Genomic DNA, 26,106 nt, shown 5'->3' on the forward strand with positions numbered 1-26,106 from the left:
AATTTGTGGCACAACTTGACCAGAAGGGATCGGTTGGCAGGACATGTTCTGAGGCATCAAGGGATCGCCAGTTTAGCATTGGAGGGCAGCGGGTAAAAATCGTAGAGGAGTACCAAGGCTTGAATACACTAAGCAGATCCAGAAGGATGTACGGTGCAGTAGTTACTTGGCGATGAAGAAGCTTGCACAGGATAGAGAAGCATGGTGAGCGGCCTGTATCCAGTCTCTGGACTGAGGACCACAACAGCAGCAACAATTAAAGTATGCAAAATTATATAGTACAGTGTGAAATATGTTCAAAATGGTTCAAATGGCTCTGAGGTCATCAGTCCCCTAGAACTTAGAACTACTTAAACCTAACTAACCTAAGGACATCACACACATCCATGCCACAGGTAGGATTCGAACCTGCGACCGTAGCGGTCGAGCAGTTCCAGACTGTAGCCCCTAGAACCGCTCGGCCACCCCGGCCGGCGTGAGATATGTATTATACCTCAAAATATTTAAAAATATGCGCTTTAAAACTTTGAAATGGGGGTCCTATCAGAGAAATTCGTCAACATTTTAGTTTTACTTATGACGAGAACTGGCGCCGCTGGAGGGAAGCGTTGCGTCTGAGGGATGTGAAAGAGGCTGCAGGTGGGCTGTAGCGAAGCCAGCGTGTGCTGGCTGCTCAGGTCGGCGCCGCAGTTGAGCAAGCGTCCCTCACACTGCAGCCTCGCAAAGTGTGCCAGCCGCCGCCGCCGCAGCCGCCACTGCCGCTGCCTTTGCTTCCTTCGACGCGTTTCCTCAGCACCTCAGCGCAGCCGCCGTTTCCAGTAGCCAAGACCGAACTCCATGTACTCAAGCTTCTCATTAATCGCGGGATACTTCATGGAGGCCCTCTCCTGATCTTATTCTATGCAAGCGATTTGGGAAAAGATCTGATCTCGAGGCCTGTTAATCGCGGATTTTTGATGAGACAATTAGTTACCTTGAAGAGGGACCTGTCCTCTGTACGTGGCTAACGGGTTTTCATGTGACAGTTCGTAGCTGCCGAGAAAATCGATGCTGAAGTTTTATGCGTACCTAAGTCTTACATCCGTAACGTCATCTACATTTCGCCCAAGTGAGCGTAGTGCCGCAGATAAGTTTAACACCTACCATGCCGGTAGTACGGGTTGAAATTCTACCTGTGTGCATTCCCTTTTTTCATTTTCGTCGTATAGAATACCATTAATCAGTATAAGTCAAGCAAAATTATTTAATTAGACGTATTCGTTGTAGTAGTTTCATTAATAACTCAATCATTACAGCCAAATTTGTTAAAATGTGTACTCCGTTTGTTACAGAATTGAGTACAGAATCGACTTACTATCACGTGCATCGCTTGCTGTGCTGGAACAGAGTTCCGAATGGTATTTGTCATAGAAGCAACCGAAACAAATTCGTCGAGGACCACGCACCAAGCAGTGAAAACTGCTGTCTTGCAGGCACACAGATTTTACAGAAGCGATTCCGGGAAACATAGCTTTTTTTAAAAATTAATATAGTTCTTTCTTCGATCAACTTCTATGCGAACCACACGTATTCGCGCGACTCCCCCCGTCGGAGGTTCGAGTCCTCCCTCGGATATGGGTGTGTGTGTGTGTGTGTGTGTGTGTGTGTGTGTGTGTTGTCCTTAGCGTAAGTTAGTTTAAGTTAGATTAAGTAGTGTGTAAGACTAAGGACCGATGACCTTAGCAGCTTGGTCCCATAGCGACTTCCCACAAATTTCCCATTTCGACTCGTATTTGAACATTCCTGCGAAAGCAGGTTCACTAAACTGATGCAGAATTAAACAATGTATTTTTATGAAATCTTCCCTCGAAGCGATTTCTCTATTAGTCATTAGGAAGGTGCGAAAATTTTGAAATTTTTCGTGAAAATTTTAACCTGCCTGTAAAAATAAACATCATAGGTTTGGAAAAGTGGAATCTATTTCGTTAGGATAATTTTTACGGTGCAAGTGCATGCTTTTCTTTCATCTATAAAGATTTGATCGTAAAATCTCTGATGAGTTTACCCTCACCACGAAGCAGCAATCTAAAGAAATTTTTCTTGTCTCACGTTTGGAACAATGAGAATTTTAAAAACCGCTCCTACGCCACTTTCGTGAACTTCCCGGATTTCGTGCAGGTAACAGTTATATTTTGAAATTTATGAGTCAGCTCGTCAACCCTTTTGTGAACAATCCGCCCATATTTCCTGGATGGTTCTTGCATATCTAACAAGGGAATGGTCATACTTGTCATGTCGAAACCTGTGTTGCTTTTTTTACCACTGTGAGTTAACATTGCAAGAAGTCTGTATGCAGAATTTTAGCTGCTGACATGACCTGGAAGTCTGTAAACAATTTTATGAAGTAAGACATTATTGTCGCATGTTTTCCGCGCTTATAACTGCCTCTTGTACAACCCTGACCTCTCTCGCTACGTTATACCAACGCCATCTAGGGACAAGGTGGCGTTAGCTACGCGCCGCTCTCTTGCCACAGCGGTGAGAGAGCTGATTCCCCCAGTGAAAGCGATCGTATGATAATTAAACATTCGTTGACAAATATGGCTGATATGTTATCTACGACATTCTTTCCAAATAGCTATGAAATAGACACAAATAAATATATGATTTAGAACACGTCCAAATTTTATTTCTTGTAATTACCGCAAAAATGCGAAACATTGATACAATGGTCAAAACATAGGTTTTTTGTGCACCAAGAACATACAAGCAAAGACGACGTATGACAGCCCTGCGAATCACAGACGTTGTTAGATGTCCGTAGACAAAACTGGGCTGGTGTTAGGAATGAATCAGGCCTAATATCAGCATATTTCGAGGAGTGCCACGCATATTTAATCAGATTCTGAAATCGTGGAGAGGAAAATCGATAATGTACTACTGATTGCAGCTCGAGAATATTGTCACGGTGATAGACAGGAAATTGCAGTGATCAGCACACAATAATTTTTCTCTGTTAGTTTTCTGTAAAATGCCTTCCACTGGCGGAAAAGTTCTCTGTCTAAAGGTTGAATTACGTTGGTCGTGCCTGGTGGAATCTGAAGAATATCTACTTCTTTGTCAGGGTGGGCTCGAAATACAGCTTTTAATGAATCAGACCTTTTATGACCTGACCACGAATCTAGAAGGAGAAGAGATTTGTTCCCGCAGAACGGAAGAAAAGCATGACGCATGAAAAGTGTAACGTTTTCGTTTCCCATTTTTCCAGACTTCGATGCGTCTACTACAAGACTATTTGCATAGAACATTGTTCTTTTGACACGTGGTCCAAAACGTCCAGTTGGTTATTGAAGACACACATATATTTTAGGCAGCAATGAACCATCCAGACTAATTATGGGCATTATAGTGTATGAATGCGTGAGTGCAGTCGTGGACTGTGCAATCGCCTCAATATGTTTTTCCCCTTTGAATGACAGTGTTCTTTTCGCACGCATTTCTTTTTTAAAACCTGATTGATCTGCACTGTACACGCACGATTCACTAAAACTAGCGATCTTATTTTTTTACATTCGTAAGAAAAGCTTCTATCATTTCGATTTGTGTCACTTCATTTTCCGACCTGTTTCTCGATACAAATTTTGTTATTTTTCTTGCCACAATTTTATGTGACCTTTTGAAGCGACTAATCCAACTTTGAGAAGCTGTAAATTCTGTAGCGCCTATCGCGTTGGCAATCTCTAACGCCCAATCACGCAAAGTTGTATTGCTCACACCAAATGACTGTTGTCTGGCATCGGTAAATAACTCAAAAAGTCGCGCATTTATCTCCGTCGCAATTTCCAGTCGACTATTACGTCGTCGAGCGACTTGCTTTTTCCATCTATACAATTCACGTTCAGAACGGACAAAGCGATACTTATTTTGAACAGTACTGACACGTAGGCGTTTCTTACCACTTTCGTTCAACCAATACGTCACCGCTTTTTCTTTGTCTGATAAGGTAATTGTAGTTGCTGGTGTTACTTTCGGAGATAATTGATGATGGTACGTGGCACTATCACTCGAAGAGTCTTCGTGAGTGCAACTTTCATCGGTGTCTTCGCCGTCTGTAGAGTCACAGTCTGCAATATCGGGTGTTCCAGTTGTTTCTAGCCACATGTCTGCGCCATTTACATGCTCGTCTAGAAGTTTAACAACCATGTCGCGCAACACATAGTCTTCACGCGTGTTTTCTGTTGATTGCTTCATTTGGCGACTGTGGTATATCTCCATGGCAAGCAGCAAAACATTTACAGGGTTCGCCATCACCTGTGAGGGGAGATTGAATGTTCACCGTAAAGTGGTTTGCGGAGTATAGATGAACATGTACAGAACATCTTTCATATCTCTAACCAGTTTCAGGACGGTATGTTTCGAAATACGTACCAGAAATTAAAAGGACGTGCATGCCACAGAAATGAATATTCGTTTCCCCTTTCCACCAAAACCTTGCAGCGATATTCCTCTTTAGTGAACGCCGCGATAAGACGGCCGCACTTCCAGACCATGCGCACAACGCTCGCGACTCGCCATTTCCAGAGGTGGCCAGCCGTCACTGCAAGCGCCAAGCAGGAAACACAGCCATGTTCGTGATTCTTTTTTAGGGACTTCCAGTTCATGTCAGCAGCTACAATTTTGCAAACGGACCTTTTGCACAGTTAAATAACAGTGCTAAAAAAATCAATACATGTTTCGGAATGACAAGTCTGACCATTCCCTTGTAAGAAAACGTAATGGATTATCTTTCTTGACTCAATTGCGTACACTGTGCTGTGAAGGGTGACTAATCTCTTTCAAATCTTTTTTCCTGCACAAGTCGATTTTCGCTCCTTGTTCTGCAACGTATCTATTATACATCGATTGGTACTGGAGCCGGATTGATCGGTATTAATTACATTATCGATGACAAAGTTAGGGATGAGTATTTTCGTCTGTATCTGGAATCCTTCCGTAGCTGCTAATTCTTCGTCCAAGGTTGCGACCTCTATGGAGGTGTTCAAATATTTAGAATGTTAACTACGAACCACAAACGAAATATACATTTGAAGAAAATGTGCTGTAATGACTGACTTATTAATGAAATTATTACGGCGAATATGATTATTTTTGAATAATCGTGCGTAACATATACTGTTAAATGGTGCTACGAACGACAAAGTTAGAAAAAAGTACAGAGATAGGACTCGAACCCGTACCGCCAGCATGGCAATGGCGAACTTGGGCCGCCACTCTACCCTTGCCTGGTCGAAACACGCCTAACGTTACGGGTATAGGAGATACGCACAAAACTTCACAACATCGACTTTCTCGGAAAATAGAGTACCTCGCTAGCCAGGTACTCTTCAACATACCTAAGACTCATAAAGGCCCGTGGTTAACCTTGTTACGTTGTTTGCAGATGATGCAATCGTTTTCCGTCTAGTAAATTTGTCTGAAGACCAAAACCAATTGCAAAACCATTTAGACAAGATATCTGTATAGTGTGAAGAATGGAAATTGGACCTAAACCGTAAAAAGTGTGATGTGCTTCACATGATTACAAAAGAACCCTTTGAACTTAGACTTCAAGTTAAATCACACAAACTTAGAGGCTATGGATTCAGCTAAATGCCCAAGAATTATAATTACTAACAACTTAAATTGGAACCGTCACATGGCAAATGTTGTTGGGGAATGCGAACCAAACATTCCATTTTATTGACAGAGAACACTTAGAAGATACAACAAATCTTCTAGAGACACCGCTCACACTACGCTTGCTGTAGTGTCCTGGAGTACTGCTGCGCAGTATGGGATCCTTACCAGATGGGACTGACATAGGACATCGAAAAAGTTCAAAGAAGGGCAGCGCGCTTTTTACTGTTACGAAATAGGGGAGAGCGTGTTGCGGATACCATAATAGATTTGGGTGGCAATCATTAAAACAAAGGCGTATTAGTTACGACGAGACCTTTTCACGAAATTGTTGTAGACTTTTCTTAGCAGTTTTCTTTTTGCTTGACAGCCTATACGTAATCTACTTTTCTACATAATTCCCATCAATATAGGCAAAAATTGCATAAAGCATACTTCTTGACACTTGGGAAAACTCTGCACGTAACTCGAAATCGTAAAGCGTGTTTTTCACTCTTCCATCAACTTTCTGCACCAAGTCATCGGTAATGACTGAAAGTCGCCCTGTTCGTTCCTTGTCATACACATTCGTACGCCCATCTTTAAAAACTCCCACACATTTTCGTACCATCTCATCGCTCATAATGTTTTTTCCACTCATTTCACTGATATGATGATGAACTTCAGCCGCTTTGAAGCCTTTAGCAGTAAGAAAACTAATCACACCGCGTGTTTCACAGTCGGCGGGATTCTGATTCGGAGGACGCATTTCAAATACTTAGAAACAAACGTAAACACGGCGACTATTGGTAGGAATTCGATAGAAAACTGGGTTAAAGTACAGGCTTTCGTGTAAAAATAGAATTGCTAAGAAGAGTCTACTTGTTTTATTTTCATTTCAAAATAGTACTTACTTAAAAAATATATGCCTTATATTAACGAATCTGTGGAAATACGTTTGGCGGGCCGTTTTATTAATCGTGATGGCTGCTTTCAACTGAATAAGGCGTAGGTCCCGGTGATTTCTTTAATATCTTCAGAAGGAAAACACTTTACGCCTTACGACACGTCTAGCGACAGTTGGTTTTACTATATTAATACCTGAATTTTAACTCCGCGGGTCTGCATTCCGACAGAGGGCGTGCATCCAATATCAGCATTATGCATGCGCCTGCACGTCTCCGGTGGAGCAATATTTGAAGAGGTCGCTAACTCTACAGAGCGCTCGCATACGGCGGTAACCTATGCGCACGCATCTCCGCATCAATTTTCGGTATAAACTTAGCGATGCGCTTCAGCAATCTCTAGTGCAAACCACTCGTCTAAATAGGCTGTATGGTTGTCATCTGTATAGTGACAAGAAGTCCATGTAACCCGGTTGCAATCCCGAAAATTCATGGAATACTTACACTGAGGTGACAAAAGTCATGGACTGCCTCCTAATATCTTCTTTTCCCCGGCGCAGTGCAGCAACTCGACATGGCACGGATTCAACAAGCCGTTGGAAGTTCCCTGCAGAAATATTGAGCCATACTGTCTCTATAGCCGTCCCTAATCGCGAAAGTGTTGCCACTGTCCTTCGTGCACCACTGACCTCTCGATTACGTCCCATAAATGTTGGATGAGATTCATTTCGGGCTATCTTGTTGGCCAAATCATTCACTCGAATTATCCAGAATGTTCTTCAACCAATGGCGAACAATTGTGGCCCGGTGACATGGTGCATTGTCATCCATAAAAGTTCCAGCGTTGTTTTGTTGCAAATGGTCTCCAAGTGGCTGAACATAACAATTTCAAGTCAATGATCTGTTCAGTTGGATCAGAGGACCCAGTCCTTTCCAAATAAACACAGCTCATTACCGTATGAAACCTCCACCAGCTGGCGCCTTTTTGGAAACTTATGTTCATAGCTTCGTGGCGTCTGCTCCACACTCGAAACCTACCATCAGCTCTTGCCAACTGAAATCGGGAGTCATCTGACCAGGGCACGGTTGCCTGGTGGTCTAGGGTCTAACCATATGGTCATGAGCCCAGGTGAGGCGCTTCAGACGATGTCGTGTTGTCAGCAAAGGCACATGCGTCGGTCATCTGCTGCCATGACCCATTAACGCCAAATTTCGCTGCACTGTCCTAACGGATACGTTCGCCGTACGTCCTGCATTGATTTCTGCGGTTATTTCACTCAGTATTGCTTGTCTGTTAGCACTGACAACTTTATGCAAACGCCGCTGGTCTCGGTCGTTAAGTGAAGGCCATCGGCCCCTGCGTTTTCCGTGACGAGAAGTAATGCCTGAGATTTAATATTCTCGGCATGCTCCTGACACTGTGGATCTCCGAATATTGAATTACTTAACAATTTCCGAAAAGGAATGCCCCGTGCATACACATCCAACTATTATTCTACATTTAAAGTCTCTTACTTCCCGTCAAGCGGCCCATAATCACGTCGGAAACCTTTCCACATGAATCACGTGAGTACAAGTGACAGCTCCGCTTTTTTTTTCCTTTATTGACTTTCGATTCCCCCCGAAGGGGGCGGGCTGGCATCAGCTTAGTACGCTGCTCTGCAGCCTACAGACTTTTTAAAACGTGTGAAGAAGAGAAGAAACAATAAAAGCAGGCGATAAAACGGTGACTTAAATTGTAAAACGTCGGAAAATGGTGGAAAGTTAAAACAGAAGCAAAGGGTTAGCAATGCAAATAAAATACACAGGAATCAGACAAGTAACATAGTAAACAGACAATTAACAAACATGGCAAAAGTCTGGTTTCTGTTCGCAAGAGATAAAAATATCACACCCAGCTACAGTATGATGTCCGTTCGCAACACTTCTGAAAAGACACACAACACTGAACACTCACTGTAAACACTGCACAAAAATGTCGGTACAAAGATGATACACCCTAGCCAAGGGCAGACGGGGGGGGGGGGAGGACCTGGACAGATGAGGGGGAAAACAAGGAGGGAGGAGAGGAAAAATGAAAGGGGGAGGAACCAAAGGAGGAAGAGGACTCATAAGGGGAGGAGGGGCAGGGCAGATGCGAGAGGAAATGGGAAAAGGCAGAGGAGGGAAATGCAAAAGGACTCGGGGGAGAGAAGGGGGGGCCAGAGAGAGGGTAGGTGTGTGTGGAAAAAAGAGGATGGAAGGGGGGGAGAGGGAGCCCAGGAAAAGGACAGAGGAAGGGACGGGGAGTGAGGATCAGAGTTGATAGGAGGGATAAATGGAGGGAGAGAGGGCATCATCCGGGAGGGGAGTTGATGGAAGCCACCTTGGGAAAGGAGATGAAGGGTGTAGAGATGGAGGGTAGGGGGGACACAACAGTGAACACGGGCAGGGGGCAGGGATGGGAGAGGAGAGGAGCAACCAGGGGGTGAGGGGGATCAAGGCGGCGGGTGGTGTAGAGTATGCGGATATGTTCGAGGAATAGGAGCAGATGGGGGAAAGAAATGAGGTCATAGAGGATCCGTGTGGGGGACGGGAGGTGTATACGGAAGGCGAGGCGGAGTGCATGGCGCTCAAGGATCTGGAGGGACTTATAGAATTTGGAGGGGGGGGAGCAGATATCCAGGCGGGACTGGCATAACAGAGGATGGAATGGATTAAAGATTTGTAGGTGTGGATGATGGTAGAGGGGTGCAACCCCCATGTCCGGCCAGAGAGGAGTTTGAGGAGTCGGAGGCGGTTGTGGGCTTTGGATCGGATGGAGTGGAGATGAGGGATCCAGGTGAGGTGACGGTCAATGGTGAGGCCAAGGTAGGTGAGGGTGGGGGTGAGGCGGACAGGACGGGCGCAGACAGTAAGGGAGAAATCTAGGAGCCAGAAGGAGCGAGCGGTATGACCTACGATGATTGCCTGGGTCTTGGAAGGATTGATTTTCAGGAGCCACTGGTTACACCATGCGGCAAAAAGTTCAAGGTGATTCTGGAGAAGGCGTTGGGACCGTTGGAGGGTGGGAGCGAGGGCGAGGAATGTGGTGTCATCGACATATTCAAATGGTTCAAATGGCTCTGAGCACTATGGGACTTAACTTCTGAGGTCATCAGTCCCCTAGAACTTAGAACTACTTAAACCCAACTAACCTAAGGACATCACACACATCCATGCCCGAGGCAGGATTCTAACCTGCGACCGTAGCGGTCGCGCGGTTCCAGACTGTAGCGCCTAGAACCGCTCAGCCACACTGGCCGGCCCATCGACATATTGCAAGAGATGTACTGGACGGGGGGGGGGGGGGGGGGTTGGGGCATATCTTCTGTGTACAGGAGGTAGAGGAGAGGGGAGAGGGCAGAGCCCTGGGGCACACCTGCAGAGGGGTAGAAGGTGTGGGAATTGGCATTATGGATGGTAACATAGGAGGGGCGGCGGGAGAGGAAGCAGGCCATCAGGCGGATTTAGTTGACAGGAAGGGCGTGGGTTTGGAGTTTAAACAGGAGACCGGGATGCCAGGCACGGTCGTAGGCCTTTTCGAGGTCGAGGGAGACAAAAATGGCGGAGCGACGGGAGTTAAGCTGGAGGGAGAGGAGATGAGTGAGGCGGAGGAATTGGTCACCGGCAGAGAAGGAAGGTCGAAAGCCACATTGGGTGTCGGGGAGGAGGTGGTTTTGGTGGAGGTGGTGATGGATGCGCCGGGTAAGGATGGAACAGCTCCGCCAGTGCACCGCCCTTTTATACCTTGTGTACACGATACCACCGCCGTCTGTATATGTGGGTTTAACCATCAACTGCCGACTGTTGACCTAACAGTCGGCAGTTGATGGTTGAAGTGATCGCTATATCAAGCAGCTGGTCAGGGGCCTCAAGATGGTGTAATAAATCGCCGAAACTGGTAACCAAATAAAATAAGTTTGGAAATTAGACGTCTGAAAGGTGTTTCACATCCAAAAACTTATCACTTTCATTCGGAATGGGAAACAAATTACATCTTTACAAGGTAAAGGACAAGTACGCATTTTTACTGTGCTGAGCAAGTGTACCACTTGGGAAGAAAGGGACCGTCGAACGTCGCATCGAAACCGTTCACTCAGGGATTGAAAAGGATTTCCCACGGGATTCTGCTCTAATTAAAGGAAAAAGAAGGCAGCTAAAATCCAAACTTAATGCTCAACAATCTGCTTTTCTGAAACCATTAGACAGGAATAAAGCAACAACTGAGACCTAATTTCGAATTTCAAAAATTATTGCAAAGAATAAGAAACCGTACAAAGCCTGTAAATCGATCAAAATTGCTTTTTTAGAAGCTGCAGATTCATTTTGACTTTTATCGCTGCAGCTATTTTTCTCTACAACGTGACGAATCGGACGATATAGCTGATACAGCCCAGTTGGCTGTTTTTGCAAGAGTGGCTTTGTTAATTTCGGAATAGTAGAGGATCTGGTGAAGATGTACCACTAACAGCACGCACTACGGGACAGGACATACTTTTAGTAATTTAAGATCTTACTAACTCTGAAAATATTCCTGTAAAAATGTTGGTGGGCTTACCAATTGACAGACCTCCTACAATGGTAGGTGGAAGGAAGGAGTTCATAGCCTTGCGTTACAAAAGCAACAGCTTTCAGAAATTGCAGTCTTATCATTGTGTAATATAGCAGCTCTCTCTGTGTGGTAAGTTTTTTAGTGTGATCAGTGTAGTGAAAATAGTCAAAAAAGTAGTGCATAAAGTTAGATCATACGCAATTTAAAGACGCTTGTTCAGAGCAGCTGACTGATGAACTAAACTGCCAATGTGGTGAACTGATGCTTGACAAGACAGTTCGTTGACTTAGGAGAGCCAGAGTTTTACAACATTTTAAAGATTTGCTTCCTACCTTAGCATAATTTTTGAAAGACTAAGGCAAATCCTTCCATGAACTAGAAGATCCGGTTTGGCCGCAGGATTTTGCATTTTTCGCAGACATCTCCGTAAAATTAAATATTCTTAACTTTCAGCTTCAAGGTAAGAATAAAGGTATCGGGGAACTATTCCAGATGCTGGAACTATGGGAAAGAAAATCTCATCCAAGATGAATAGAAATACTTTTGTCTGCTTGAAACAGACCCTTAACAAACAAGGCTCTTCAACGCCTCTTTACAGCGGCAAACAGTACTTGGAAATTCTTTCATATTTGAGAAGTCAGTTCAACAAACGCTTCCAAGATTTCAAAAGCATTTCAATTGTGCAGTTTGTCAAATCACCTTTTATACAGATTAATGCTGGAACTTGTGCCATGGAACATTCTGATTTTCAAAAGGACAATGCTGCAGCGGAGTTGGAACTGATTGTTTACCAAAATAATTTGTATTTAAAATAGCTTTCTTCGAGTTCTGAAAGTATTTGGTCGCTTTTTCCTAAAGAAAAATACCAAATTTGGTCCACGTTGGTCTCAAAGTGAAGGCGATGTTCAGATATACACATTTCTTGTGAGGTTTCTTTTTCCGGCATGAAATTAAAAAAAAAAGAAAAAAAGAAAAAAACCAGGTGCAGAAACAGACTGATTGATGAACACTTGGACACCTGAATTCAAATGGCAGCCACTGCCTACTCTCCCAACATTAGAATTGCTTGTGGATGACAAAACGAGCGCCATCCTTTCATTAAAGTTAATAAGTTTGAAAAAAAATATCTGTTTTTACATTTGTAATTTATTACTAAGTGCACTTCAATTTTTTTCTTACGTGCTATTCAGTTCCAATTCCTTTCTCTTATGTATAAAGTGTGGCTAAAATTCACTTCTTTTTTACTACAAATGTATATTTATAGGTAATAAACAAAGACAAGATATTTTTAAAGTTCTTATTTCTGCCATAGTTTCTTTTGGTAGATCACAGTATGATTTAAAAACAGTACGGTAGTTAAGAAGCTTCATAAGTTTGGCGACCACTGGTGCAGAGGATGCAAACTCACGTTTGCTGTTGAAGGAGTGTCTCAGCGGCGGGCTTTGGCAACTTTAATTTCGACGCTCGATAGCAGTGTTGGTTGACTTTTATGGACATATGATCCTGTGTTCAATTCATTCATCAGTACATCCTCTACAACTCGTCGACGTTTGTCGGTATCGTTTTATTACAACCTTCTCTAAATGCGTTTGTACGATGCACATTTTAACCGTCACCGGACGGAAGTGGACGTATGCATAAGAGCGGCAGTCTCTGAATATCTCGGAAGCGGGACGTAGGATTTCAAACTGCAGTAACTGAACACACTGTCGATTATATTCTTCCGCCCTCTCTGAATTAAGGAAATCAATCAATCTACTGCGAAAGTCTTTCAAATTAAAACAATCAACTGATTTAAGTTTGTGGGTTTCACTCGAATCTTTTGAATGTGAAAATTATGAAATTATGTTGTAGTTACTCTCTATAAATATACGCATCTCTGTTGACAACTTGCCGGCTGCAGTGGCCGAGCGGTTCTAGGCGCTTCAGTCCGGAACCGCGCTGTTGCTACGGTCGCAGGTTCGAATCCTGCCTCGGGCATGGATGTGTGTGATGTCCTTAGGTTAGTTAGGTTTAAGTAGTTCTAAGTCTAGGGGACTGATGACCTCAGATGTTAAGTCCCATAGTGCTTGGAGCCATTTGAATTTTGCTGACAACTTGTATCAGATTTGTGTTTTGATTTGAGCTCTTAGACGTAATAGAATTGTCCCTGCATGAGAAGACAATTCTTCATAGAAATAAAGGAATTTTCTCGAAGATATTTACGATTTTGATAATTTGTAGAAACTTATTCATATAGACTTGATCAGTTTTGGATCACATAATACGTTGGTACGAATCACACTACCGAAAGCTGTAGCGACAGTTGTAGCGAAGACAGCAGTCCTCATTTGTCTCGAGCGTGCTCGTTCTGTGTTTTGATTTGACGAATCAAACTCTGTGATAACTGTGCAAAGCAATTTTCGTACCAATTTAGGTAAAGATCCTTCCAGTGTACCTGCCGTTTATCAACTGTAACAGTGTTATGTCGAGATTGGATGCTCTGTGAGACTTATAAAATCCTCAGGACGACCACGTGTGTCTAACGACGTCGTAGAACAAGAAGCGAGGTCCGGCGTTACTAACAGTCCTACAAAATCGATATGGCGTGCTTATCGCGAGCTGGGCGTCCCACAACTGGCTTTTTGGTCGTGTGTTAAAAAGACATTCTCTTCTCAAACCGTTAAAACTACCAGTGCTGCAAGAACTAAAAGGAACGGTAAAGGTTGCTTTAATGACTTCTGTGGGGATGTGTTACATCTATTGGAAAAGACGAAGATTTCATTGGAAGCTGTAGTGATGAGGTGGATCTTCACTTAAGAGGTAGGTAAAGTTAATTAACACAACTGTATTATTAAGGGCAGTGAATATCCTCGACAAACCTGGAACATGTTCGTGATAGTCCGAAAGTAATATCTTTTTTGCACTGAGCAAGAGTAAGGTTTATAGTCCTTAGTTTTTCCAAGAGAAAACAACCAACGAAGTAGCTTATTAAGATATGCTCGAAATTTTTTTAATCCCGCTGATTGACAAGAGTGACCAAGAATGATAGGTAACACTTCATGCAAGATGGCTCAGTAACTAATTTCCAGGGCGTTCACCGGATGTAAGGCCTTTTGCTTCTTCTTGTGAACATTCATCAAAGGTTACGCCTGACATGCTGCAACGAGCTTGGGGAGAAATCGGCTTCAGAAGGGATGTGTGCCACATATCCAATGGAAGTTGCAATCAGCTTTTCTAGCTGTAAGATAAAAACTTGATGTACTGTGCTAAAAAATGACGCCAAAACCGTGTGTGTAATTGATATGAATAAATCTACATGTATTTTCAAAGTTGTTAAGTCCTTTTAGAAACACCCCGTATATTGCTACAGTCACGCTGTATAAGCGCCAGGAGAACACGTTCATTTACTTCATTGTACACACATGTATGAATCTGCTCCAAAATGTTTTCCACTTATGTGCAATGCATCTAATTTATATTTTTCTATGTGCATGTATATTTCGATTTGTCTCAGGTCTAGTAATATTCTCTTAATATTTCTTTACTATAAGTATTTTTAGATTTTTAAAGAACCTCTGCATGAAATCGTTTATCTTTTTCTTAGGAGGGCTGCCTGTAGCGTATGAATCCTTTTTACATCGAAAATGATCGATTAGAGCCATAGTGTACAACGAATGTTTCTTAAACAGTTCGATGAGCTACAGTGTTTTACTTCATGAGCTCATAGTTACGTAATTTCAATGATTCTTACTGCACCATAGAATTAGATTTTGATACTTTTATTGTTTTATAGTATGTGAGGGGCATAACTTTTTCAAAATTCCTTTTTTTCTTCGTTTGAATTGCATGCTAGTTCGTATTGCATTTGTTTTATGGTAATGTGAACTGCATGGAACGTCATTTTTAGCGTATGGTATACCCTGAGCGCCTGGCATTGGACAGTCTCAAAGCATCAATGCTCTGCAGCGAAGGGTCCTGGGCAAACGCTGACAGCCTGGAGAAAGGCACGGACAATCCGGCGCATCAGATATCAGGTCAGGTCAGCACACACACACACACACACACACACACACACACACACACACACATATGGACGGCGCAAGGGTGAGCCAAGTCATCATTCTGTGCAGAGGTAGGGACTATAAGCCCAGCGCGCTGTCTTGCTGAGATCTTCGCTTACTCATGGCTTTTGTTTTGGGAAATGGAAAAGGAGCTTAACGTCACTAGTAACTAAACCACATGCATCAGAGATTTTATCACCAGTTTGGAAACGAGTTTATTTCATTACTGCATCTGTTTTGTTGGTCCTCATTTTTCTGTCCCTCGTGCTGCAGAGCCCTTCTCAGATTGTCATGTGTGTCGCATCCTCATCGTCTCCTTTTGCTCTTAGTGGAATATTTATATCTACAAAAGATCAGCCACTTGTTTCTGTCTTAACTAACTCCTGTATCCTTCTGCAAGTTTTTCCCATCCTCTAACAATTTTCCCTCAACGATGCGTTTCCATGTGTTTCCTAGTTTTCCTCGCGTTCTATCATGCCTTACAATACGGTCCAACATGTTCTCACTGCTCAGTAGTACCATCTGAGTCTCTTAGTGTTTCTTTTATCGATCTCTATCTTTTTCTTCTCTGGACTGGCTGATCATTCGCCAGTAGTCTTCTACTGGGCTGGATATGAAATCACCTCTAACCAACTGACATAAAAGAAGTGCCGAAGACAACAGGTTTTTTTTTCTGAGTCACCACTCTTTTGACTGGTTTTATGCAGCCTACCACGAATTCCTCCCCTGTGCCAACCTTTCCATCTCAGAGTAGCAATTACAATCTACATCCTCAATTATTTGCTAGTTGTATTCCAATCTTTGTCATCCTCTACAGCTTTTGCCCTTTACAGCACCCTCCAGGAAGTTATTCCCTGGAGTCCTGACAAAGATCCTATCATCCTGTCCCTTCTTCTTGAGAATGTTTTCCATATATTCCTTTCCTTTCCGATTCTGCGCAGAACCTCCTAATTCCTTTCCTTATCAGTCCACCTGATTTTCAACATTCCTCTGTAGCACCACATCTGAAATGCTTCCATTCCCTTCTGTTCCGGTTTTCCCACAATCTCTGTCTCTCACTACGGTACAATACCGTGCTTCAAACGTACATTATCAGAAATTTCTTCCTCTTCGACACTAATAGACCTCTCTGTGCCAGGAATGCTCTTTCTGCCAGTACTAGTCTGTTTTTGTGTCCTCGTTGCTCCGTCCGTCATGAGTAATTTTGCTGCCTAGGCAGCAGATTTCCCTAACTCCATCTACTTTGTGATCACCAACTCTGATGTTAAGGTTATCATTCTCATTTCTGCTACTTCTCATTACTTTCGTCTATCTTCAGTTCACTCTCAGTCCAGATTCTGTCCTCACTACACTTTTCATTCCATTCAACAGATACTGTAATTTGTCTTTACTTTGAGACGATAACAGTGTAATCCGCGAATCTTATCTTGACATCATTTCATCTTGATTTTAATCCCACTTTTGAACTTTTCTTTTATTATCATGATTGCTGCTTTGATGTTTAGATTGAACAGAAGGGGTGAATGACTACATCCTTGCCTTACACCCTTTTTAATCACAGCACTTCGTTCCTTGTTTTCCACTCTTATTGTTCCCTCTTGATTCGTGTACATTATGTATATTATCCGTCTTTTCCAAATGCTTACCCTTATTTTTTCTCAAAATTTCGAACGTCTTGCACTATTTTACATTGTCGAATGCTTTTTCCAGGTCGGCAAAACCTGTGAACGTCCCTTGACTTTTCTTCAGTCTTGCTTCCATTATCAACTGCAACGTTAGAACCACCTCTCTGATGTCTTTAACCGCTACGGTCGCAGGTTCGTATCCTGCCTCGGGCATGGATGTGTGTGATGTCCTTAGGATAGTTAGGTTTAAGTAGTTCTAAGTTCTAGGGGACTGATGACCTCAGATGTTAAGTCCCATAGTGCTCAGAGCCATTTGAACCATTTGATGTCTTTACCTTTCCTAAAGTCAAACTGATCGTCATCTAACATATCCTAAATTTTCTTTTCCATTTTTCTGTATACTTCCTGTCAGCAACTTGGATGTATGAGTTGTTAAGCTGATTGTGCGATAATTCTTTCACTTATCGGCTATTGCTGTGTTCGGAAATGTGTGGATGGTAATTTTCCGAAAGTCTGATGGTATATCACCAGACTCATACATTCTACACACCAACGTGAATAGTCGTTTTGTTGCCACTTCCCCCAGTGATTTTACAAATTCCGATGGAATGCTTTCCATCCGTTCTGCCTTATTTGAAATCTTCCAAACCTATTTCAAACTGTAATTCTAATACTGAATCCCCAACTTCTTCTACATCGATTGATGTTTTTTCTTCTGTAGCATCATCAGATTCGTGTATGAAACGTGGGTGGTATGTTCAGTGATTTTCCATAGGGTCGTGAATCGTGCCTTGATAGTTGGCAAGAGCATTGCCTCCAGAGGCAGGGCTTCGGGTTCGAGTCTTGGTCCGATCCACAGACAAAACAACTCACACTCCACTGTAGAGTGAAAGACTGACTCTGGAAACAACTTCCTATCTTATGGCTGTGTCATTTCTGCACAATGCTCTTTCTTGTAGGCATGCTAGAGGGCAAGGTATGTAGGAGAACATGTATGAACTTTGGAAAGTATAAGAAAAATACAGGCAGAAGTGGAGCAGAGAGAGCTAGTCGAGAGTATACGAGGGGAAGCTATAAGGTTTTACACTACTGGCCATTAAAATTGCTACACCAAGAAGAAATGCAGATGATAAACGGGTATTCATTGGACAAATATATTATACTAGAACTGACATGTGATTACATTTTCACGCAATTTGGGTGCATATATCCTGAGAAGTCAGTACCCAGAACAACCACCTCTGGCCGTAGTAACGGCCTTGATACGCCTGGGCATTGAGTCAAACAGAACTTGGATGGCGTGTACAGGTACAGCTGCCCATGCAGCTTCAACACGATACCACAGTTCATCACGATTAGTGACTGGCGTATTGTGACGAGCCACCATTGACCAGACGTTTTCAATTGGTGAGAGATCCGGAGAATGTGCTGGCCAGGGCAGCAGTCGAACATTTTCTGTATCCAGAAAGGCCCGTACAGGACCTGCAACATACGGTCGTGCATTATCCTGCTGAACTGTAGGGTTTCGCAGGGAGCGAATGAAGGGTAGAGCCACGGGTCGTAACACATCTGAAATGTAACTTCCACTGTTCAAAGTGCCGTCAATGCGAACAAGAGGTGACCGAGACGTGTAACCAATGGGCACCCCATACCATCACGCCGGGTGATACGCCAGTATGGCGATGACGAATACACGCTTCCAGTGTGCGTTCACAGCGATGTCGCCAAATACGGATGCGACCGTCATGATGCTGTAAACAGAGCCTGTATTCATCCAAAAAAATACCGTTTTGCCATTCGTGCTCCTAGGTTCGTCGTTGAGTATACCATCGCAGGCGCTCCTGTCTATGATGCAGCGTCATGGGTAACCGCAGCCATGGTCTCCGAACTGATAGTCCATGCTGCTGCAAACGTCGTCGAGCTGTTCGTGCAGATGGTTGTTGTCTTGCAAACGTCCCCATCTGTTGACTCAAGGATCGAGACGTGGCTGCACGATCCGTTACAGCCATGCGCATAAGATGCCTGTCATCTTGACTGCTAGTTATACGATGCCGTTGGGATCCAGCACGGCGTTCCGTATTACCCTCCTGAACCCACCGATTCCATATTCTGCTAACAGTCATTGGAACTCGACCAACACGAGCAGCAATGTCGCGATACAATAAACCGCAATCGCGATAGGCTACACTTCGACCTTTATCAAAGTCGGAAACGTGATGGTACGCATTTCTCCTCCTTACACGAGGCATCACAACAACGTTTCACCAGGCAACGCTGGTCAGCTGCTGTTTGTGTATGAGAAATCGGTTGAAAACTTTCCTCGTGTCAGCACGTTGTAGGTGTCGCCACCGGCGCCAAGCTTGTGTGAATGCTCTGAAAAGCTAATCATTTGCATAACACAGCATCTTCTTCCTGTCAGCTAAATTTCGCGTCTGTTGCACGTCATCTTCGTGATGTAGCAATTTTAATGGCCAACGTCTTGAAAAAATAAAGCTACCTAACGAAGTCTTTTCCATTTACAGGTACATGCCTGCAATCGAAATACGAAGTGCAATTCCCACGCCTCAGTACCGTAGTACCTTGCTGGAGAAATGAAAGCAAAATGGCTGATCGCGTTGATAAAGTGGGGAAGGGGGGGGGGGCGAGCCAGCGCCATTTTGTTGTGGCTACTCTAGCGGCGTGCATCGAAACTGCGACCTGAGGATTTCAGTGTGCACCAGAAATGCCTAAGAACAAACAAAAACTTAATTACTTAACCTTTCATTTTAATCAGTCGGTAAGAGCACTGCCCGCGAAAGACAGGTTCCCAGAGTCGAGTCGCAGTACAGCACATAGTTTTAATTTGGCAGGACGTTTCGACGTTTTGTGCCCATAGAGTAGCATACATATCGCATAAACGTTGTATAGTATGTTCCTGATTACCATTTTTCTAATTTTCATGGGTGGATGAATACGCCATTAGCTTTCTGTATCCAATGTTACTTATAATCCGTTTTGATTGCAAAAAAAAAAAAAATTGCAATCAAGACGGATTATAAGTAACATTGTATAATCACTGATTGCTGCTATCCCATCAGACATTGTCAGTTTTTGCAAAGCTTTCTGTATCCGCCTTTTAACTGCCACCTCTCTGCCTGTTTTCACAACTACGCTTCCAAGGTAATCAAAGGAGTTTTTTCTTCTACTTTGTTACCAGCAATGCTGATAATTGTTCTTGAATTGATGTTAACACCGAACTCTGTGGTCTCATTGGTGATGATTAGTATGTAAGTTTTTGCTTGACTCTAATTTTTGTGCTTTGTTTACTCAACTTTCTGATATTTACATCATTTTAAATTCGTTCTATATCATTGATAGTTACGTAAATTCTGAGAAACTGCCACATAATGTTTTTTATCTCTTGGCAGTAAACACATCAGCAAGAACGATAGATGGACACAATGTGGAATAATGTCACCGTTTATTAACCTAAGGCGATTAGAGAGTGTGTACTGAGAAAGCATGACGTGTGACTATGAAGTCATCATTTAAAAAAAAAAGATATTACATACCACATACAGACGGTTGTAGCCGTCATAATAAACAATGGTAGTTAACAGAATCAAGATGATTTGGCTCACTCTAGTGCTTAGAAGTTCCTTACATTGTCAAGAACAGATTTGTCTTCCCAAGAATTGGTTAATTTCTTTTTCCTAGTGTATTTTCTAACTCACTATCTTGCACGTTTATTTATAATTACTTTAATTATTCTCATTCAACTTTCTTATAATTTTGTATGCTGTAGCAGTAGCTGTGTTGCTTCCAAGAGTCAATGCTTTACATCCATTAAAAAGTAACTAGATGCCAATAAAATAGTTGTTCTGCTAAGTCTGCTGACTACTTATAATATCACATCGCTCAGTTGAGAACTAGATTCTGAAATATACTTAATATATTGCTTATATTTATGTAAATAAGTAATCTGTAATTACTCAAAAATTTCACTCATAGAAACAAATTATAAAAACATTTCATTAGCATACACTACTCCAGGGTTTCATATAATCTAATAATTTCAGATTGTCTCATATTTCGAAAATTAGAACTTTTGCCTTTCATCAGCCCATGCTGTACAGGACGCAAAAATTCCGTTCATCTCTATTCCGGGGGGCTTCTCAATTTTGCAGCCACGCTGCTTGAGCTAGAAAACAGCCCTCCCACATTATTTGTGAGAGAGCTAAAAGAAAGAGACCATTCAATTTTGGGAAAGGTGTTCAAAAATTTTTAGCTAATTTAATGTAAAAAGTAAATATTCCACTACTGCCACAAATTATTATGAATATAACTTGCGGAAGTTAAAATTTCAAAACTGTGAATGTCCCGCATTGTGTTTTATGATTTTCTTTCTTAAATACAAAATAGGTCTACAAATGAGCAACGAAGAATGTATTAATCTTCGGATATAAAACTTCTGATTAAATGACAAATTTTCTTTGAGTGCTTTTAATACTCGAATAATAAGTGAACCATACAATAGCTATTTACGAGAGGCGATATCATGAAGTTTTTAACAGGCAGTGGTGTGATAAAAACGATATTTACCATACACTGTACCACACTGGTAAAGAACGATATAGCTGCTCTGAAATTCTTTTACGATCCAAGAAGCGGGATGATATATTCACCTCCAGTGAAAGAGGACTGAAACAAGCGTCGCAACCATGCCTTCTGTCCCTTAATGCCGTGTATTCTAATCACGAACAGGCAAGGCTGTTTTGCGCTTATGTGGCGAGAACTCTGTGAGTCTATCGATGCGTACCCGGGACACATTTTGTCACGCTTCAAGAAAGAAAAAAAGAAAAAAAGCTTGCAGTTGAGGATAAGCCGTGGGATAGGCTGGCCTGCCTAAGGGAAATCGTTGAAGCGAATGGCAGAGATGCCGAACGAGTTGGGCAGTGGTTAAGACGGTGCATTCTTATTCGCGAGGTGCGATCCGCAAGGCCAAATGGAACCATTTTCAACTAAGCGAATCCCAGGACGTTTCCTTTATCAAGACCGGAGCCGATCTCATTCCCCATCTTTGTGCTATTCGCTCTCTTGACTTGTCTATAATAGTCGTAATGTCGACGAACTGTTGAGCTCTAACGTCATTTCCTTTGAATGCCAGACACGCTCATTAACCTTAAAGTCAGAGTAAATAATCTCGTCATAGCATTCGAGCGGTAGTTACGTTGGAATATAGCATCCATTACCTATACAGGGGGTGGGCAAAAATATGGAAACACCGTGAGAAATGTATGCTTGAACATAAGTGCAGATGATAGCAAAGCTTACTTACAGGTTGCTCTGTTGTATTTGACCACTAACGGCACCTGTGCCATGTCCTCATTACGTTGTAGGTGTCAGTTATGGTCGGTCGGTTGATTGGTTTCGGGAAGGGGACCAAACAGCGAGATCATCGATCCCATCTTATTAGGGAAGGATCGGGAAGGAAGTCGGCCGTGCCCTTTCAAAGGAGCCATCCCAGTATTTGTTTGAAGCGATTTAGAGAAATCACGGAAAACCTAAATCAGGATGGCTGGACGCAGGTTTGAACCGCCGTCCTCCCGAATGCGAGTCCAGTGGGCTAACCACTGCGCCACCCCGCTCGGTGCCCAGTCGTCGTCAGAACGATGTTCTGTATATCCTCGGAGTCTTTCGCGAAGGCATACATCAATAAACGTTCTCGGTTTTCAAACCGCGTCAGTTCGAATAAAATCCTCGAGCTTTCGAGGACCATCTGCGCCATCGTCAGGAGTTCACTGACTGCCGGGGCTGCTACGGTTTCTCGCTTATATAGGCATGATGACATCATCAGCAGCCACTCAGATAGACCCATGTGGAGCGCTCGCGTAAATCGACCCGGGCAGCTTGGGGAGCTATTGCCCATGGCAGCACCGGTGACGCAGTTGGCGCCAGGGGCAGGCGCGACGTTTGAAACTGCCGCTCCCGCGTCGCGCATCTGTCTTTGCTTTCTTTCGATGTCCAACGCCGGCCCCCATGTCCTGCTGAGTGTGTACCCCTGTCTGGCGTGTATGGTATACCCTGCGAATGTGGCAGCATGTATAATGGACAAACAATTCGCACGGTTGCGGAACGTTGTAATGAGCACAAGTGCCATGTAAAACAAAGGGAGCTTGACAAGTCGGCCACATCGGAGCAATGCCTAGAAAACTGACATAAAATACAATTCGAAAATACAAAAGTGTTGGCTCATGCTTCTACATATTGGGTCTCCGTTATAAAGGAAGCGGCTGAGATTCGTTTAAACAACAACAGCTTCAACAGAGACCAGGGGTACACACTCAGCAGGGCATAGGGGGGGGGGGGGGGTTGGACATCGAAAGAAAGCAAAGACAGATGCGCGACGCGGGAGCGGCAGTTTCAAACGGGGCGCCTGCCCCTGGAGCCACCTGACGTCACCGGTGCTGCGACGGGCAATAGCTCCTCTAGCTGCCCGGGTCGACTTAACACGCGCGTGCCACAGGGGTCTATCTGATTGGCTGCTGATGATGTCATCATGCCTATATAAGCGAGAAACCGTAGCAGCCCCGGCAGTCGGCCCGTTGCCCTGATCGAATAGACAGGTCAACATAGAAGCTTCACCATCACCTACTCCTCTCCGAGACTAACACCATCAAACAAGATGTCCACCACTACCTACAGTCCACAGCAGTGGTAGGAAATGCCCTTCTGGGTAAACCCTACGTTCCAGATAGACTTGGGCTACTCAACACCCAGTTCCGAAGATATGAGGCCGCGCGCCCCGGCGGTCGTTCATCGCAAAGCTGCAGACGGTCCAGAACAAGGGGCTTAGGTTAGTGCTTCACCTGCCACGAGACTACATCACCGGAGAGCTCCACAGAGTAGCTGGAGTCCCGCTGCTCAAACACCGATTCCGGCAGGCGGCGCATCGTTCTCACGCGGCCGCCCGGATGTCGGAGAACGACCTTGTACGCAACTTGGGAAACCAAGTGCACTGGCGCCCTACCACATGGTGGCCAGACCTGTTGCTGGAGTAAAGGCACGCCGCAATATGAAGCAGATGAACCAAAAGAAGTAACGCAACCGTGAGGAAGATTCCGTCGAGAGGACAACTTCCAACACACCGAGGAAGAAGTAGGAAAGGCGTGATCCGCTCACCCTACAACACACCGGAGTCCGAAGCTCCGTGAATTTGCGTAGCGTAGCGTAGCCCTGGCAGTCAGTAAACTCCTGACGACCATGGCGGAGATGGTCAAAGCTCGACGATTTTATTCGAATTGACGCGGCTTGAAAACCGAGAAAGTTTTATTGATGTTTTGTGTAGTTTTGAGTGCATTATGTAGGAGCTAAGTGAACTTGAACATGGAAAAATTTGTTATGCCCATATGATGGGTGCTTCCGTAGCCAGGTGCCCGAGGGATTTGGTGTTTTAAGAAGCGCCGTATCGAAGAAAATAACACGAAGGGAGCTCCAGGAGCAGGGAATTGCAGGGCAAGCTGGAATTTCAAAACCATTCATCTCTGATGCAAACGCCCGTAACAGGAAAATATGGTGCCGGAGCCATATAAACTGGACTATGGAGCAATGGAAGACTGTCGTTATCTCGGATGAGTCTTGTTTCATACTGCTTCCAGCTCCTGGGCGAGTTTATGTCACAAGAGTGGTACATGATGGGGGATCGTTGACGATTTGGGCAGCCATATCGTGGAGTTATATGGGCGCCATGGTTACTCTGCAGGGTCGCATTATTGCCAAGGATCATGTGGGTATGTTCCCCAATGGTGATCCTGTGTTCAAAGACGATAGGGCTCCTGTTCACACAGCTTGCATCGCCCAAGGCTGGTTTTTCAGACGAGAATGAAGTGTCGCATCTCACCCAGCCTCCGCAGTCATCAGATCTCAATATTATTCAGTCTCTGTGGTCTTCTTTGGAAAGAAGTGTGCGTAATCGCTATCCATCTCCATCACCATTACCTGAACTTTCCACTAGGAGGTGCATTCAAGTTCTAAGGCCTCCGATTTTTTTTTCTAATTAACTACTCACCCGAAATCGATGAAACTGGCGTTACTTCTCGACGTAATCGCCCTGCAGACGTACACATTTTTCACAACGCTGACGCCATGATTCCATGGCAGCGGCGAAGGCTTCTTTAGGAGTCTGTTTTGACCACTGGAAAATCGCTGAGGCAATAGCAGCACGGCTGGTGAATGTGCGGCCACGGAGAGTGTCTTTCATTGTTGGAAAATGCCAAAACTCACTAGGAGCCAGGTCAGGTGAGTAGGGAGCATGAGGAATCACTTCAAAGTTGTTATCACGAAGAAATTGTTGCGTAACGTTAGCTCGATGTGTGGGTGCGTTGTCTTGGTGAAACAGCACACGCGCAGCCCTCCCCGGACGTTTTTGTTGCAGTGCAGGAAGGAATTTGTTCTTCAAAACATTTTCGTAGGATGCACCTGCTACCGTAGTGCCCTTTGGAACGCAATGGGTAAGGATTACGCCCTCGCTGTCCCAGAACATGGACACCATCATTTTTTCAGCACTGGCGGTTACCCAAAATTTTTTTGGTGGTGGTGAATCTGTGTGCTTCCATTGAGCTGACTGGCGCTTTGTTTCTGGATTGAAAAATGGCATCCACGTCTCATCCATTGTCACAACCGACGAAAAGAAAGTCCCATTCATGCTGTCGTTGCGCGTCAACATTGCTTGGCAACATGCCACATGGGCAGCCATGTGGTCGTCCGTCAGCATTCGTGGCACCCACCTGGACGACACTTTTCGCATTTTCAGGTCGTCATACAGGATTGTGTGCACAGAACCCACAGAAATGCCAACTGTGGAGGCGATCTGTTCAACAGTCATTCGGCGATCCCCCAGAACAATTCCCTCCACTTTCTCGATCATGTCGTCAGACCGGCTTGTGCGAGCCCGAGGTTGTTTCGGTTTGTTGTCACACAATGTTCTGCCTTCATTAAACTGTCGCACCCACGAACGCACTTTTGACACATCCATAACTCCATCACCACATGTCTCCTTCAACTGTCGATGAATTTAAATTGGTTTCATACCACGCAAATTCAGAAAACGAACGATTGCACGCTGTTCAAGTAAGGAAAACGTCGCCATTTTAAGTATTTAAAACAGTTCTCATTCTCGCCGCTGGCGGTAAAATTCCATCTGCCGTACGGTGCTGCCATCTCTGGGACTTATTGACAATGAACGCGGCTTCATTTTAAAACAATGCGCATGTTGCTATCTCTTTCCAGTCCGGAGAAAAAAAATCGGAGGCCGTAGAAATTGAATGCACCTCGTATTTTGCAAGAAG

At 43.9% G+C, this 26,106-nt stretch overlaps 1 protein-coding gene across 1 annotated transcript in view; it reads left to right on the forward strand.

Annotated features, from left to right (window-relative positions):
* Window positions 1-26,106, forward strand: part of LOC126148488 (cyclic nucleotide-gated cation channel beta-1) — a 158,332-nt gene that overhangs the window by 58,758 nt on the left and 73,468 nt on the right.

The sequence above is a fragment of the Schistocerca cancellata genome, chromosome 2 (assembly GCF_023864275.1).
Source record: "Schistocerca cancellata isolate TAMUIC-IGC-003103 chromosome 2, iqSchCanc2.1, whole genome shotgun sequence".
In the NCBI taxonomy this organism is placed as follows: domain Eukaryota; kingdom Metazoa; phylum Arthropoda; class Insecta; order Orthoptera; family Acrididae; genus Schistocerca; species Schistocerca cancellata.